This window comes from Echinops telfairi, unplaced genomic scaffold (genome assembly GCF_000313985.2).
Source record: "Echinops telfairi isolate 266 unplaced genomic scaffold, ASM31398v2 ScPeMD7_7469;HRSCAF=8507_1, whole genome shotgun sequence".
Lineage (NCBI taxonomy): Eukaryota > Metazoa > Chordata > Mammalia > Afrosoricida > Tenrecidae > Echinops > Echinops telfairi.
This window is the reverse complement of record NW_022111373.1, coordinates 66,437,617-66,451,487: the sequence shown is the minus strand read 5'-3', so window position 1 is coordinate 66,451,487 and position 13,871 is coordinate 66,437,617. Positions and strand designations below refer to the sequence as shown.

The 13,871-nt window shown below is 37.7% G+C and overlaps 1 pseudogene; it reads left to right on the top strand.

Annotated features, from left to right (window-relative positions):
- The window catches only part of LOC101662876, a 3,026-nt pseudogene extending 1,979 nt beyond the window's left edge, over positions 1-1,047 (top strand).
- The last annotated feature ends 12,824 nt before the right edge of the window (positions 1,048-13,871 follow it).

Here is a 13,871-nt window from a genome sequence, read left to right as displayed (position 1 = left end):
CAACTGATCAACAATGCGAACTTTGATAAGCAGTTCTCGATAATCTGTTCTCAACAATTATTTGTTATCATTAAAGTTTAACATTATAAAATTCACAAAAATAATATAAAACTCATATCCTGGCGAAATAGTCACATGGCAACCGAAAACCGTATATCCTCTCCCCGTTCTCCCGCCGTTCCCTAGCTTGTCGTGCATTCTTTCTAAAAATCGGACTTTTTTAAAACACCGCGGGACCCGGGACAAACTGTTAAAATTCGGGACTGTCCCGCCAAAAGCGGGATGTCTGGTCACCTTATGGCTAAGCCCTAACAGGAGTGACTCAAAATTTGCACCTACTGGAACTGAATAGCGAACAGTTGGTGAAAATGTTGACACTGGGAAGATTATTTACATTCACTCTGTCATCATTTTGCAATGTGCTGATAAAAGGAAGTACTGCATGGAGATTTCTCCAGAGCAGTTGTCTGCAGCTTCCACAGAGGCAGAGAGATTGGCTGAACTCACAGGTTGCCCCATGAGAGTCGTGGGCTGGTACCATTTCTTTCCCCATTTAACTGTTTGGCCTCATGTGGATGTTCGCATACAAGCCACGTACCAGATGATGGACCGAAGCTTTGTAGGACTGATTTTTTCCTGTTTCATTGATGATAAAAACACCAAGACGGACCGGGTGCTCTACACTTGCTTCCAATCCGTACCGGCCCAGAAGAGCTCCGAGGAGGAGAGAATCGAAATCCCAGTCCATCTTGTGCCTCGGTCACCACTGGGAAAGTGTGCCTTGAATCCAGCAGTAGAGTTACCCACGATCCTGTGCCAGGAGGAGCAGGACACATAGCGGAGGATCCACCGCCTTACCCATCTGGACTCGAGAACCAAGATCCATCACGGTTCCGTGTTTTCCAAGAACCTGGCAGTCAGATGTCCGCAGTCAGCGGGCCTCGCCTGCAGTGGTTGGAGGACAGACTGGAGCTTTCGCAACAGCATTTGCAGGCGGTGCAACAAGAAAAAGAAGAGCTTATGCGAGAGCTTTCTTCTCTAGAATAAGGCCGCAGATGAAATGGGGAAAGGCAAAATACCCAGATGTAAAATTAATCACACTAAATCCATTGCGAAGATGTCTAAAGTTGGAGGACTCACATAAAGCTGATTTCAAGACTCACCACATAAGGCCCCAGGAAAGAAGACGGTGCTGGCGGAGGATGGACACACAGAAACAGACCTATACAAATAGACCCCAGTAATTTTGACAAAGGTGCAAAAGCAATTAAATAGAGGAAAGGACAGCCTTGTTCACAAGTGGGCTCTATAGGGCCCGCCATGAAGAATATGAATTTCATATTCTAAACCTCCTCATTTTTATAAAAAAGTGACTCCACATGAACTGTGAACTTAAATGCAAGATATCAAAACATTTAGAAAAAATGGAGAAAAGCCTCAGGATCCAGGGCAAGCGATCAGTTCTTAGATTTTCCCATAAAAGCTTGAACCCCAAGAGTAAAGCACTGACATTTTGGACTCCATCCAAATTAAAAAGGGTTGCTCTGTAAAAAACTAAAGAAAAGGAAAAGACAAGCTACAAATTGAGGGACCTACTATATAAACCCTTTATGTATCTGGCCAATCTAGGAACTACAGAGAATGGTTAAAACTCCAGAGGAAAAAGCAGTCAGGAATGGGGCAGAAGACATGAATAGCTATTTCAATGAAGAAGATTTATGAGTGGAAGCAAACACCTGGAAAATGTTGGATACCATCCGTCAACAGGGAAATCAAATATATCACATTGTATCATTACACATCCATCAGAATGGCTAAAGGGAAAAAAAGAGTGATAATACCAAATGCTGTTGAATTTTGAACCAAAAACTGGACCTATCAAAATGATATAGCCCATCTATCTGATGGGATAGTAAAACAGCACAACCACCCTAGAAAGAATGTGGAAATGTCTTTTAAAGTTAAACATCCACTTGACATGTGACCCAGTCATTACACTCCTTCACATTTATCCCAGGGAAAGGAAACCTGTGTAGGAATGTTTCTAGCTGCTTTCTTTGCAATAGCCCATGAGTGGAAATACCCTTTTCAGGAATGAAGAACAGATGAGGGGTAGCCAGAGACAAGAACTGGTAAGGGCACAGGTATAAAAGGGAATTGAATGGCTCTGTTTCTTGATGTAATTACACAAATCGATACCTGTGTGAAAATTGCATAGAATAACATAGACATACACACACCAATGACTGCATGTAAAATCTGATGAAACTGAGTAAGTTCTATAGTCTAGTTAACAGTTATTGTACTGGTGTCAGTTTTTTCATTTTGAAGTTGTACTATTATTATGCAAGATCTTTTCTCTTGGGAAAACTAGGTTAAGAGTACATGACATTCTTTGTACTATCTTTGCAATTTCCTGTATATCTACAATTGCAAAATAAAAAGTTACAAGCATTAATCAAGAAAAAAATAAAACTGTGATGACTGTACAATTCTTCTTGCTGTGATTAAGCTGTGATTGTAAAATATGTGAGTTATATGCCAATAAAACTGTTGAGAATAAGTAATATGGAAGAAATACACAGAATCAATGTACCAAGAATAACTGGTGGATGTTCAATCATTTCCAGAGGTAGTATATGATCAAGAACCAATGGTACTGAAGGAAGAAAGCCTATCTGCATTGAAGATTTTAGTGACAAACCAAACAAATTAAATTGACTTCCATTAAGTCTACTTCAACTTACAGCAACCCTATACGACAGACTAGAACTGCCCAGGTGCGTTTCTGAGATTGTAAATCTTCACAGGAGTGGAAAGCTTCCTCTTTCTACTGAAGAGCAGCTGGTTTTGATACGCTGACATTGCAGTTGACAACACTGTAACCACCCCTGTAACCACCAGGGGTCCTTATGGAAAAACAAGTCTTCAGGACTGCATTGACAAGTGAAATGTTTTAATAAGCTGATAAAGCTGTCACTCATCTCTGCCCAGGAAGACAACAGACTGGAAGAGATCTGTATTTGTGCAAATTCCAGAGAAAGATGACTCAACAGAATGCAGGAATCATCAAACAACATCATTACTATGTCACACATGTAAAATTTTACTGAAACTAGTTCAACAAAGGTTGTAGCAGTACATCTAAAGGAAGCTGCAGATATTCAAACACTTTCTGTGTCTTCATCATTTCTTCCATGTGCCTTAACTATGATTAAGAGCAAAATTCCGTCTCTTCTGATATCCACTTTAATCTTTTTTTCTCTTACCTTTTTTAAAAATAACCTTTTGCGTTCTTCATGTATAATGCTCATGGTGTCATCCTACAGCTCTTCAGGTGTTCTGTCATTAGTGTTCAAAGTGTCAAATCTGTCCTTGAGATGTTATTGAAATTCATGTAAGATATACTCAAGATCACATTTTGGCTCCTGTAGACTTGTTTTTCATTTTCTCTAGCTTGCACCGAAATTTACATCTGAGAACGTGATGATCTATCTCTTCCACAGTCAGCCCTTGGCCTTGTTTCAGTTGCTCTTATTGAGCTACTCCAATCAATTTGACTTTGGGTTATTCCATGTGGAGAAGAACGTGTATTGCTATCTTTTGTGTTTTTGAAAGAAACATATTTGTACATTTGCAAACAAATATGCAAGTCATTGGTCTTGCAACATTCTATCATTAGCTCTTCAGCTTCATTTCTATCACCAAGGCCATATTTCCAAGCACTATTTCCTCTTCTTTGTTTGCAACCTTTGTATTCCAATCACCAATAATCATTAACACATCTTGATTGTACATTTTCAGCCTGAAGCCATTGGTAGAATTATTCAACTTCTTCATCACAAACTTTGCTGATTGGTGCATAATTTGAATAGTAGTTATATTGACTAGATCTCCTTTTAAGTGGATGCATATAATCCTATTACAGACAGCATTGTACCTCGACAGATCTTGAAATGCTCTTTTTACTGATGAGTGCATAGTCATTCCTCTTGAATGTGTCATTTCTAACATAGTAAATAAATCATGATTTTCTGATTCAAAATGACCAATAACAACAGTCCATTTCAGGAAGAAAAATGTCAATTTTTATTCATTCCATTTCATTTAAATTTTCCCCCCAATTTTCTTAGATTCATTCTTTGTACATTCCACATTCAGATTATTGCTTGAGTTTTGGAGGATTTTTTTCCTTCTAATTGTGGGTTGTACCCCACCAGCAAATGAAAATCCTAAAGGCTTTCCTCCCACAGAATTTGTTCCATTCGTGTCACTTTGCTTTAGTCTACTTTTAGAAAGAAGCTCTTCCTCAATCATATTTCGAGTGACTTCCATCCTGGCAGGCTCATCTTCTGGCACTATGTCTGATAATGTTCTGCCTCTTTTCAGGAGGTTTACAGCCTCTAACAATGTTTCAATTCTATCCATAAGGTTTTCTCTGGCTATTTCCTCAGAAGCGGACAGTCTATTCCTTCTTAGTAGTCTATTCTCAGTTTGAAAGTTACGCTGAAGCCATTCACTTGAGTGACCCTGCTGGAATTTGAAATACTGCTGACATTGCTTCCAGCATCACAACAGACAAGCCACCACAGGAAGACAAACTGATAGACAAGTAGGGAAAGACTCAAGTCCATGGGATTTAAACCTCTCTTCTTCATTTTGACCAGGATTCTTCTGTAGAATCTTTGGTCAACATACTCAATAACGGTAGCAAGGCCCATCCGTTTCAGGTCTCCTGGTAAAGAAGGGAGTTGCCCATGTTGGTCAGTAGGCACACATCTCATCTCCTCCTCCAATTTTGGATTCTCCTTCTTCCTTTGTTGCTCTAGGTGAATAGAAACCAGCTAGAATACCTCATATGGCTGATTTCAAGAGACCAAGCTCTAAGTAAGAAACAAGGAGATAGCAGTATTAAGCACACCATTAGACCAATTAACTAGATGTACCATGAAACCATGATCCTAGATCTCCATATCAAGAAATGAAACCCTGTGAAGATTTTGGCTGTATATTACTAGCAGCAACATCTATTCTTGTTCTTTTGTGCTGGTGGTAGTCTACATACATTTATCAAACAAATTTTTCCAGTTAAAGATTTTACAGGTGTGCAATATGTTTACAGAAATAACTTAATTGGCCATGTAACACTTCTGTTAATCAAGCTAATATTTCTAACACTGTTCCCACTACCATTTTTCTCCTCTGGTTACCACTAATAACCTTTGGTCTCTGTATATTTACCCTTTCCTGCCCTTTTCTATAACTGGGTCTATATAATATTTATCCTTTTGTGATGGGCTTATTTCCATTTGTATAATGTCTTCCATATTGTATTGAACAATACTGTAGTATACTATCATCCAGATTATAGCATGCATCAACCTTTTATTTCTCCCATTGAGTAGTATTCCATTGTATGTATGTACCACATTTACATATCCTTTCATTTCTTATTGGATGTTTAGGTTGTTTCTGCTTTGGGGTATTGTGAAAAGGACATTGGTGTACATGTCTCTGTTTTCAAATCTTTGGGGTATATAAGTAGGGGTCGAATTGGTGAGTCATATTGTTGGTATATATGTTTATTGAAGAACTGCACTCTTATAGCTGTACTATTTTGTACACCCTCCAACGAGGATAAATTTTCCAATTACCTACTTCTTTGACATTTAAAAAAATTTTTAGTTCTATCTTAGCCAACATAGTAGAATGATCTTACTGTTTCCAATTTGTATGTCACTGCTGGAAAGTTACATTGAGCATCTTTTCCTCAATTTGGTGAACATTTGAATGTTCTTCTTGGTGAAATGTCTATTCAAGTGCATTGTCCCATTTCTGGTTGGGTTATTGTCTTTCTTTTGTATGCTGTTGAAGTTTTAGATATAAAAAGATAAATAAAAATATTGCTACTAATCATGTAGTTCATACATGGGGTTATTCAACACATGTTTAAATCCAGCTGTATGATCAGTAGATTGCTGCAGACAAGTTCTCTCAGTAATATACTTGTCTTAGTCTAGTTAAAGTGTTTAAAAATTAAAAGGATCCTTTTTATGCCATGGGGACAGTTTAAGTTCAGGGATAATACCAAATTTTTAACGAAACTCAGGTGGACATCTTCCCAAATCATTGAAACTTTACAAAAAGTTTACAGGAATGTTTCTCTACATAAAATATAATTTTTATATAGATCAAGCACTTTCAGGGCATTTTAAGGCAGGTCAGGAAAACCTCAAGCATGAGCCAAGATAAAGAAGACCATAGACCTCAATGAATAAAGAGCCTGTGACTGAAGACCAGAGACCAGTGGAATATGCATTGAATCACCGGGGATGCAATGGGGACTGAATTTAGAATCTCATGGTTTCGTGATTTCAATGTTAAGTGAATTTCTTGATAGGTAGTAAACATGTTGGGCAAAGATGAGCTAACAAGAAGCTGTATGCACTATCAGTGTTTTAAGCAAGATCAAGCCCAATGAAGACAATTTTATGAAAGAAATTGTTGCTGGAAATCAGCCTTTGATTCACTCATCTGATCCAGAAAATAAGGTCTCATTCCATTTGCGAAGGGATCTACTAGGTGAGTTAAATTGAAGTTCAGCTCAGAAAGTTATGGCAATTTTTTTTTTGAGTAGGGGAGTAGATTCTCAAGGGTTACTTGGTAGATTTGTGTCAGAAGACATGAGACAATCACGCGGCTTATTGTGAAGAAAATGCAAGAAAATTGAATACTGTGCTTGCGTTAAAAACATCAAAATTTGTGCCTAGGAATATTTTATTTTTCCATCATAACCCTGTCCCTGCTTATTCATTGATGATAGCAAGGGCTGCCCTGATGGAAACCCATTGAGATACCTTACCCCGTCTACCTCGGATCTTGGACTTTCAGACTGTTTTTTGGTTCCCCAAACAAAGCAAACAATGAAAACAATTAAAAGGAACAGGATTGAGTCCCTTGAAGATGCCAATTCAGTGGTTTGGCATGGTGGGAGACTGTACAGACTTCTTTAGAGAAGAATCAGTGACATGGAAACATCACTGTCAGAAATATATAGATTCACATTTTGATATTTTTTGTTTAATAAAGCTATCTATGATTTTGTAACAATACTTTCTGACTTACCCTCATATTTGAACTGAGTAGATAAAATTCTAATCAGTCGGGATTAACGGAAGCTATTCAGAAGGTGTATCAAAAAAGGACAGCGACCTGTTCTGTAGGTGGGACTTGGGTAGGATAGGAGTTTCCTGAAGGTCATTGTAATTCTCCAGAAGAGCCTTATGCCTAAAGCAAAATAATCTCTGCTAAACTGCCTACTAAGTGAGTATCTGACTTGAAGGTGATGTTAGGAAAGGAGTTCCCTAGAAGCCCCAGGTTCAAAAGAATGCCTAAGGGCAAATGACCTGGGTGAGTCAGGCCAACTCCAAGGAACCGAGAGATTTGAATTCTAGGAAAATTAAAGTGCTTTTTCAGTCTCTCCAGACTGACAACTCCATCTATGTAACTCGGGAAATCTGCTGAATTTCACCTGCATTCCTCCTCCTTGTATTATCTGCAATATCGCTCTAAACCTGTCAGCTGGGGTAGCATAAAGATCACCCCTTTTATTGCTCATCCTCAGAAATCACTGTTGTTCTTGGCTGGATGTCCAGTGTCCTAAAGCCCATTGTTTCAAGCAAGTATTTTGTCTGCTTTTGAGATTGTTTCAGGCCAGAGGGTAAATCTGGTCACTGTGACTCCATCTTGGACAGAAGTGGAAGTCCTTGAAAACTGATTTTATGCGATTTTCCACCTCATTAAAATGAATTAAATCTAGTAAAGTTAATTTATTTTACCAAGATTATGTTTCTAGTAAATAGTCCAGCTGGTCCTATCCCTAACAACCTAGTCTTTATACGATGCAGCAGCAAACCTCCAACAATCTAGTTTATAAAAATTTTAATGTAGGGATATGTGTTTTGAGGTACATATGTCAAACTATATTAATTCTTGATGTCTCATAAGTTAATTTCAAGTGGCTTATACATATTTCAGTAAAGTAAAAATACTGAGTGCAATGTTATATTAATTTTTGTAGAGAAGGTCTATTTCCATCTGCATGTCTACTATAAATTTCTATTGCATTTATAGTCTAAATGCACCATTACCTAATGTGATATAGCGTTAACACATCCAAATTTTCAGTTTCAGCTGTCAGCTGTATGTTTATTTTACATCAAGCATACCCTAGAAGGCGAAAGCTTACAACCACAGAAGATGTTATTTTATGCAGAGATAATACTTAAATTAACACATAGAAAGATTTAATTTCATTTGTATATATGAGCAATATGAGAAATTATATCTGCCACGATGGTTGGTGAAAACTATGTTATCAGCTGATTTTTAAAAATGTAGAATTGGCTTTTTAAAAATATATTATTGGCATATACATTATATTAATTGCTTCCATCTGGGCAAAATCCTCAGTGCTTAATAAAATGTATAAATTATAGGACAGTTTATTGAAAATTATATGCACATTCCAAAAATATTTGTTGAATGAATAAATGAACACTGGCATGGTTTTCCAGGACCCTGACTATTTTCCCTTCATTTTATTTTTAATCATTTTATTAGGGGCTCATACAACTCTTATCCCAATCCATACATACATTAATTGTGTAAGGCACATTTGTACATTCATTGCCTTCATCATTCTCATTTCCCTTCATTTTTAATATTAAAAACAGCCACCAAATTCTGGGCAAGTATCAGGCACAACAGAAAACATTAGGATGAGTGCCTTAAAGTTACGGTGTGTCATGAGCTAGCATAGCGTACTAGCCAATATGCACATTTGATGCAAGGTAATTTGTGTAGCATAAATGTTATAGAGGATTCAAAGAGAGTTCTGTTGTTTGAGTTGGTTGTGGCTTACAGCTCAAGGTGACCTTGTACATAAAATTATGAAACTATTGTCTGGTCCTGATCTATTTTATAATGATTGGTAAATCCATCTTAATGACTACTATGTCCCTTTGTCTCATTGAAGGTTTACCTTATTTTCATTGGTCCACTACTTTACTAAATATGATTTCCTTTCCCAGAAATATGTCCAAAGTAAGTAAGCTGAAGCTTCACTGATCTGCATTCCAAGGGATATTTGATTATATTTCTTCAAAGACTCATTTGTTCATTCCTTTGGCAGTACATGGTTGTGTTAGTCTGGGTCCATCAGAGAAAAAAATCCACAGAAACTCATATGTATAAGAGAGAGTTTTATATAAAGGGTAAGTGCACATCAGGGAAACATCCCAACCCAGTGCTCCCAAAGCCCACAAGTCCAACATTAGCCCATATGTCAGACACCAATCCACAAAGGCCTCCTCCATCTCACAAAACACACACAATGATGCTGACTGCAGGAGGAAAGCCGAATCAGTGAGCGTGTAAGCATCTCAGTGCTGGCAGGGGTCTCCACAGGGCTGCTCCAGCACCCAGGGCTGCATCTGGGTAGGTCCATGTGGCTTCTCCTCAGGGATGTCTTGCAGGAAGTGAACCTTGCCGGCTAAACAGGGAACTGGCTAAGGCAGCTGCACAATGGTCCAACCATCAGAAAGCAAGAGACCTGAGAACTAGAAAGGTGAGGCTGATTGAGCCATTTATCTCTCCGCCCTTCTTTGTGTCCAATATTTGATGGTTTCTTTTATGGATATGTTAGTTTAAAACAAATTCATTGTAAAATTTGGTTACCACATAAAATTTTTTCTTGGTAGCAAAATCCCTTCTCCTTCATATTTCTAGCCCATATTTAGCAAATTGCTTGATTATTTCTATTGTACCACTGAAAAGTCCCTATAATTTTCCCCTTGTTCTACTTCAAGTGCTCATTTCCATATTGGTTGTCCCTATATGGGCATCCACACTTGAATGATTTCTGCCCATTTCTTTCTTACATTTTCAATTTTTCTTCATCTGCATAGCACCAAATTGACATTTCTCTACTGAAGTACAAAATTGACCTAATTACATTAAATATAATACTCATTTTCATGACTGCTAACTATATAACCTTTGTCATATCCCTCTAACTTTTTGTTTGATTCTTCACATCTGTTTATAGTTATCTGTTCATCATAGCAACAGAATAACTTATTTACCTAAAGATACCCTGCTATCCTTCTGCTTCTAATTTTCTTCTTTGTATTTCCATCTATCAATGCATTGTCCTTATTTCTAAATTCATCTTAAGTGATATACTTATTTTCATACTTTCTCCCAAGTGAGAACTTGGAATTTCTGATTCTGAGATGAGCCCTAATATTTGTCTCTGTTACTACACTGTAGAACTTCTTTAGGACTGCAGTCACCAGGAGCCTTGGTACCAAGGTAGACTACATATTGAACTGCTAACCATAAAGTAAGTCGTTTGAACCTGTCGGTCACTCCACCGGGGAAAAATGAGATCATTTTCTCTGTAAATATGTAAAGTCCCAGAAACTCAAATGGACAGTGCTACTCTGACCTGTTGGGTTACTATGAGTCAAAATCGACTTGATGGAAATGAGTTTGGGTTTTGGAGTTCTTTTGGTGGAACTTCAATTAAATAACACTTCTTCACTCCGTATACTGAACAAGCAATTCAGGAAGCTGGATGTGTTAGTCTGAGTGGACTAGAAAAAAATCCAGAGACACTTATATGTGTATAAGAAAGAGCTTTATATCAAAGAGTAACTGTATATTAAGGAAACATCCTAGCCCAGTCCAGATCAAGTCCATAAGTCCAAAATTAGCCCATATGTTCAATACTAGTACATAAATTATTCTTTAGACTCACGTAACACATGCAATGATGCCGAGTTCAGGAAGATCCCGCGTCAGTGGGTGGAAAGTCCTGTGGATCCAGTGGTGGTGGAAGCACCTCAGCACTGGTGTGGGTCTCCATGTGGCTCCTCTAGCTCAAAAGCTCTGGCTGCCATCAGCATAGCTCCATGTGGCTTGTCAACAGGAATGTCTCGCAGGGAGACAAAACACAGAGAGAGTGTGTCTTGCCTCTGGTGAGCTATTTATCTCCATAGCACTTCCAAATGAGGTTATCATGCTGCAACCTGATTGACAGGCTAAACTCCACCCCTTCACCCTTAATAGTCTCACGTTGACACCAGATTATGTAACTACCACACTCGTTTTAGGCTGAATTCTCTAGAGAACAAAAACCAGTGACACTTACTTGTGTATATAAACATAGAAAATTATATCAAGAAAATGCCTCGCACAGTTGCAGGAATGGGTGAGTGAAAGAAGTCCAGGTAGATTCCAAGTTTGTGGCTTAGATGTTTAGCTGGAGGCTTCTTCTGACTCTTAAAGTTTTGGAGGCTGAAGAACTGGAGATTTTTGCTTTTTATTGGGTCTGGATCCTGCATCTGGTTCATTGACTTTTGTTACTTTGGACTTGAACCAGCAACCTGCCACATTGCCCAATAATTTTTGAAATGATGAGAGACTTGCCATCTGACCTGTCAAACTAGGATTATTTTGACTCTGCAACTCTACGTCTGACTTGTTGACCATGGATTCCTTCATCTCTACAGATTCAGAAGAGGATGTGGAGCAAGGGATATCATTGCTGATCTCAGATGGATCTTGGTTCAAAGCAGAGAATACCAGAATGATATACACTTGTGTTTCATTGACTATGTAAAGGAGTTCAACTCTGTGGATCATAACAAACTATGGATAGCTTTGAGGATTTGCAATTCCAGAATACTTTATTGTGCTAAAGTGGAACTTGTGCACAGATCAAGAAGCAATTGGGCGAACAGAACAAGGAAATAGTGTATGATTTTAAATCAGGAAAAATAGGTGATAGGGTTTGTAGCCTTTCACCGTACTCATTCAATCTGTATGCCGAGCAAATAATCAGAGAAGCTGGATTATATGAAGAATATTGCATCCGGATTGGAGGAACACCTATTAACAACCTGCAATATGCAGATGACACAACCTTACTTGGGGAAAAAGCAGAGGAACTGAAGCACTTAATGGTAAAGATCAAGGATTGCAATCTTCAGTATGAATTGCAATGTGATATAAAGAAAACCAAAAGTTTCACAATTGGGAATGTTATGATAAGCAGAGAAAGTATGTCCAAAGCACCAAACTTTCATCATCTTTGCTTTTAATGAGCATTTTAAGGATCATTCTGTACTTTTTACAAGACAGATTCGTTTGTTCTTTTGGCAGCTCCTGGTACTTTCAATATTCTTTACCGACATTAAAATGCAGATACATTAATGTTTCTTCAGTCTTCCTTATTCATTTTTTCAATTTTCACAATAATATGAAGCTATTGAAAATACCATGGCTTGGGTCAAGCATACTTTAGTCCTCCAAGACATCCTTGCTCTTTAACACTTTAAAGAGGTCCTGTACAGCAGATTTGAATGCAATATCTTGATTGCATCACTGCTGCTTCACTGAATGTTAACTGAGGATCTGAATTAAATAATCTCCTTAATGACATCAATCTAGTTGTTGCTGTAATGCCATAACTAGATAAATATAAAGCTATTTATAGAGGTATAGCTAAAGGCATATATATGTAAACATAATAATTTATAATAAAAGGGATAGAGGACAATTACATATATATTTAATTTTATGTGTTAAGTATTAAGATAGCAGACAAACTTTTGGACTCTACTCAAGGCCTCCTTAAACACAAGAACTTTTTTTCTAATAATCTGGACCTCTTTGATACTTACCTTCCTGACATGATCACTGAAGACAAAATGGGTGTATAAGTAAATGTGGTGAAGAAAGTGGATGGTGCCTGGCTACCAAATGATATAGCATGTGGGGTCTTAAAGGCTTGAAGTTAAACAAGCAGCCATCTAGCAGGGAAGCAAATAATCCCACATGGAAGAAGCACACCAGCCTTTGTGATCAAGAGGTGTCAACTGGATCAGGTATCAAAAGATCCAAAACCAACAATTATATTGATGTAAATTAGGGGGGTTGGAGTGGAGCTCCAAAGCCCATCTGTAGACATTTGGCCATCCCCCCACAGAAGGGTTAAAAGGAAGTGAAAATTCAACAAGGATGCAGTATAGCACTGATGAAACATGCATCATTCCTCTAGTTCCTGGATGCTACTCCCCCACAACATACATTGGTACAGATAAGGACTCTAGCCCCCAGGAACAGTAGTGGGAGTAGCGATATCATGAGGGTAGGGGATAGTGGAGGTGGGGGAATAGGAAGGGGTATAAGGTGGAACCCATCACAAGGTTGGATATATAGCCTACCCTCCAGGGGATGAATAACAGAAATGTGGGTGAAGGGAGACAACAAACAGTGTAAGAGACAAAATAACAACAATAATATATAATTGATCAAGGATTCATGAGGGTTGGAGTGTGGTGGAATGAAGGGAAAAAAGAGGAGCTGATACCAAGTGCTCAGTAGAAAGAAAATGTTTTGGAAATGTTGATGGTAACATATGCACAAGTGTGGTTGATGCAATTGAATGATGGATTGTCATAAGATTTGTAAGAGTCCCCCCATAAAATGATTAATAAAATAAATAAAAATAAAATTTAAAAATAAATAATTCTAATTTGGAGTTTAATACATATTTTCCTGTATTTTTATGCAAAGTTGTAAAGTTGTGTCCATTTAAAGCAGATTTTGTATTATATATAATATATAATGCAAAATCTGTTCTAAATATATATATACACACATACAAAAAGTTAATTCCTAGAATGTAAAGTTGGTGACAATATTATACAAAAAATGAACCTCTGGTCAATTTCAAATCTGCATAATATTTTAATGCAGTTTAGGTAGCTTTTATAAGGCCAGTTATCCATTGAAAGCACAAT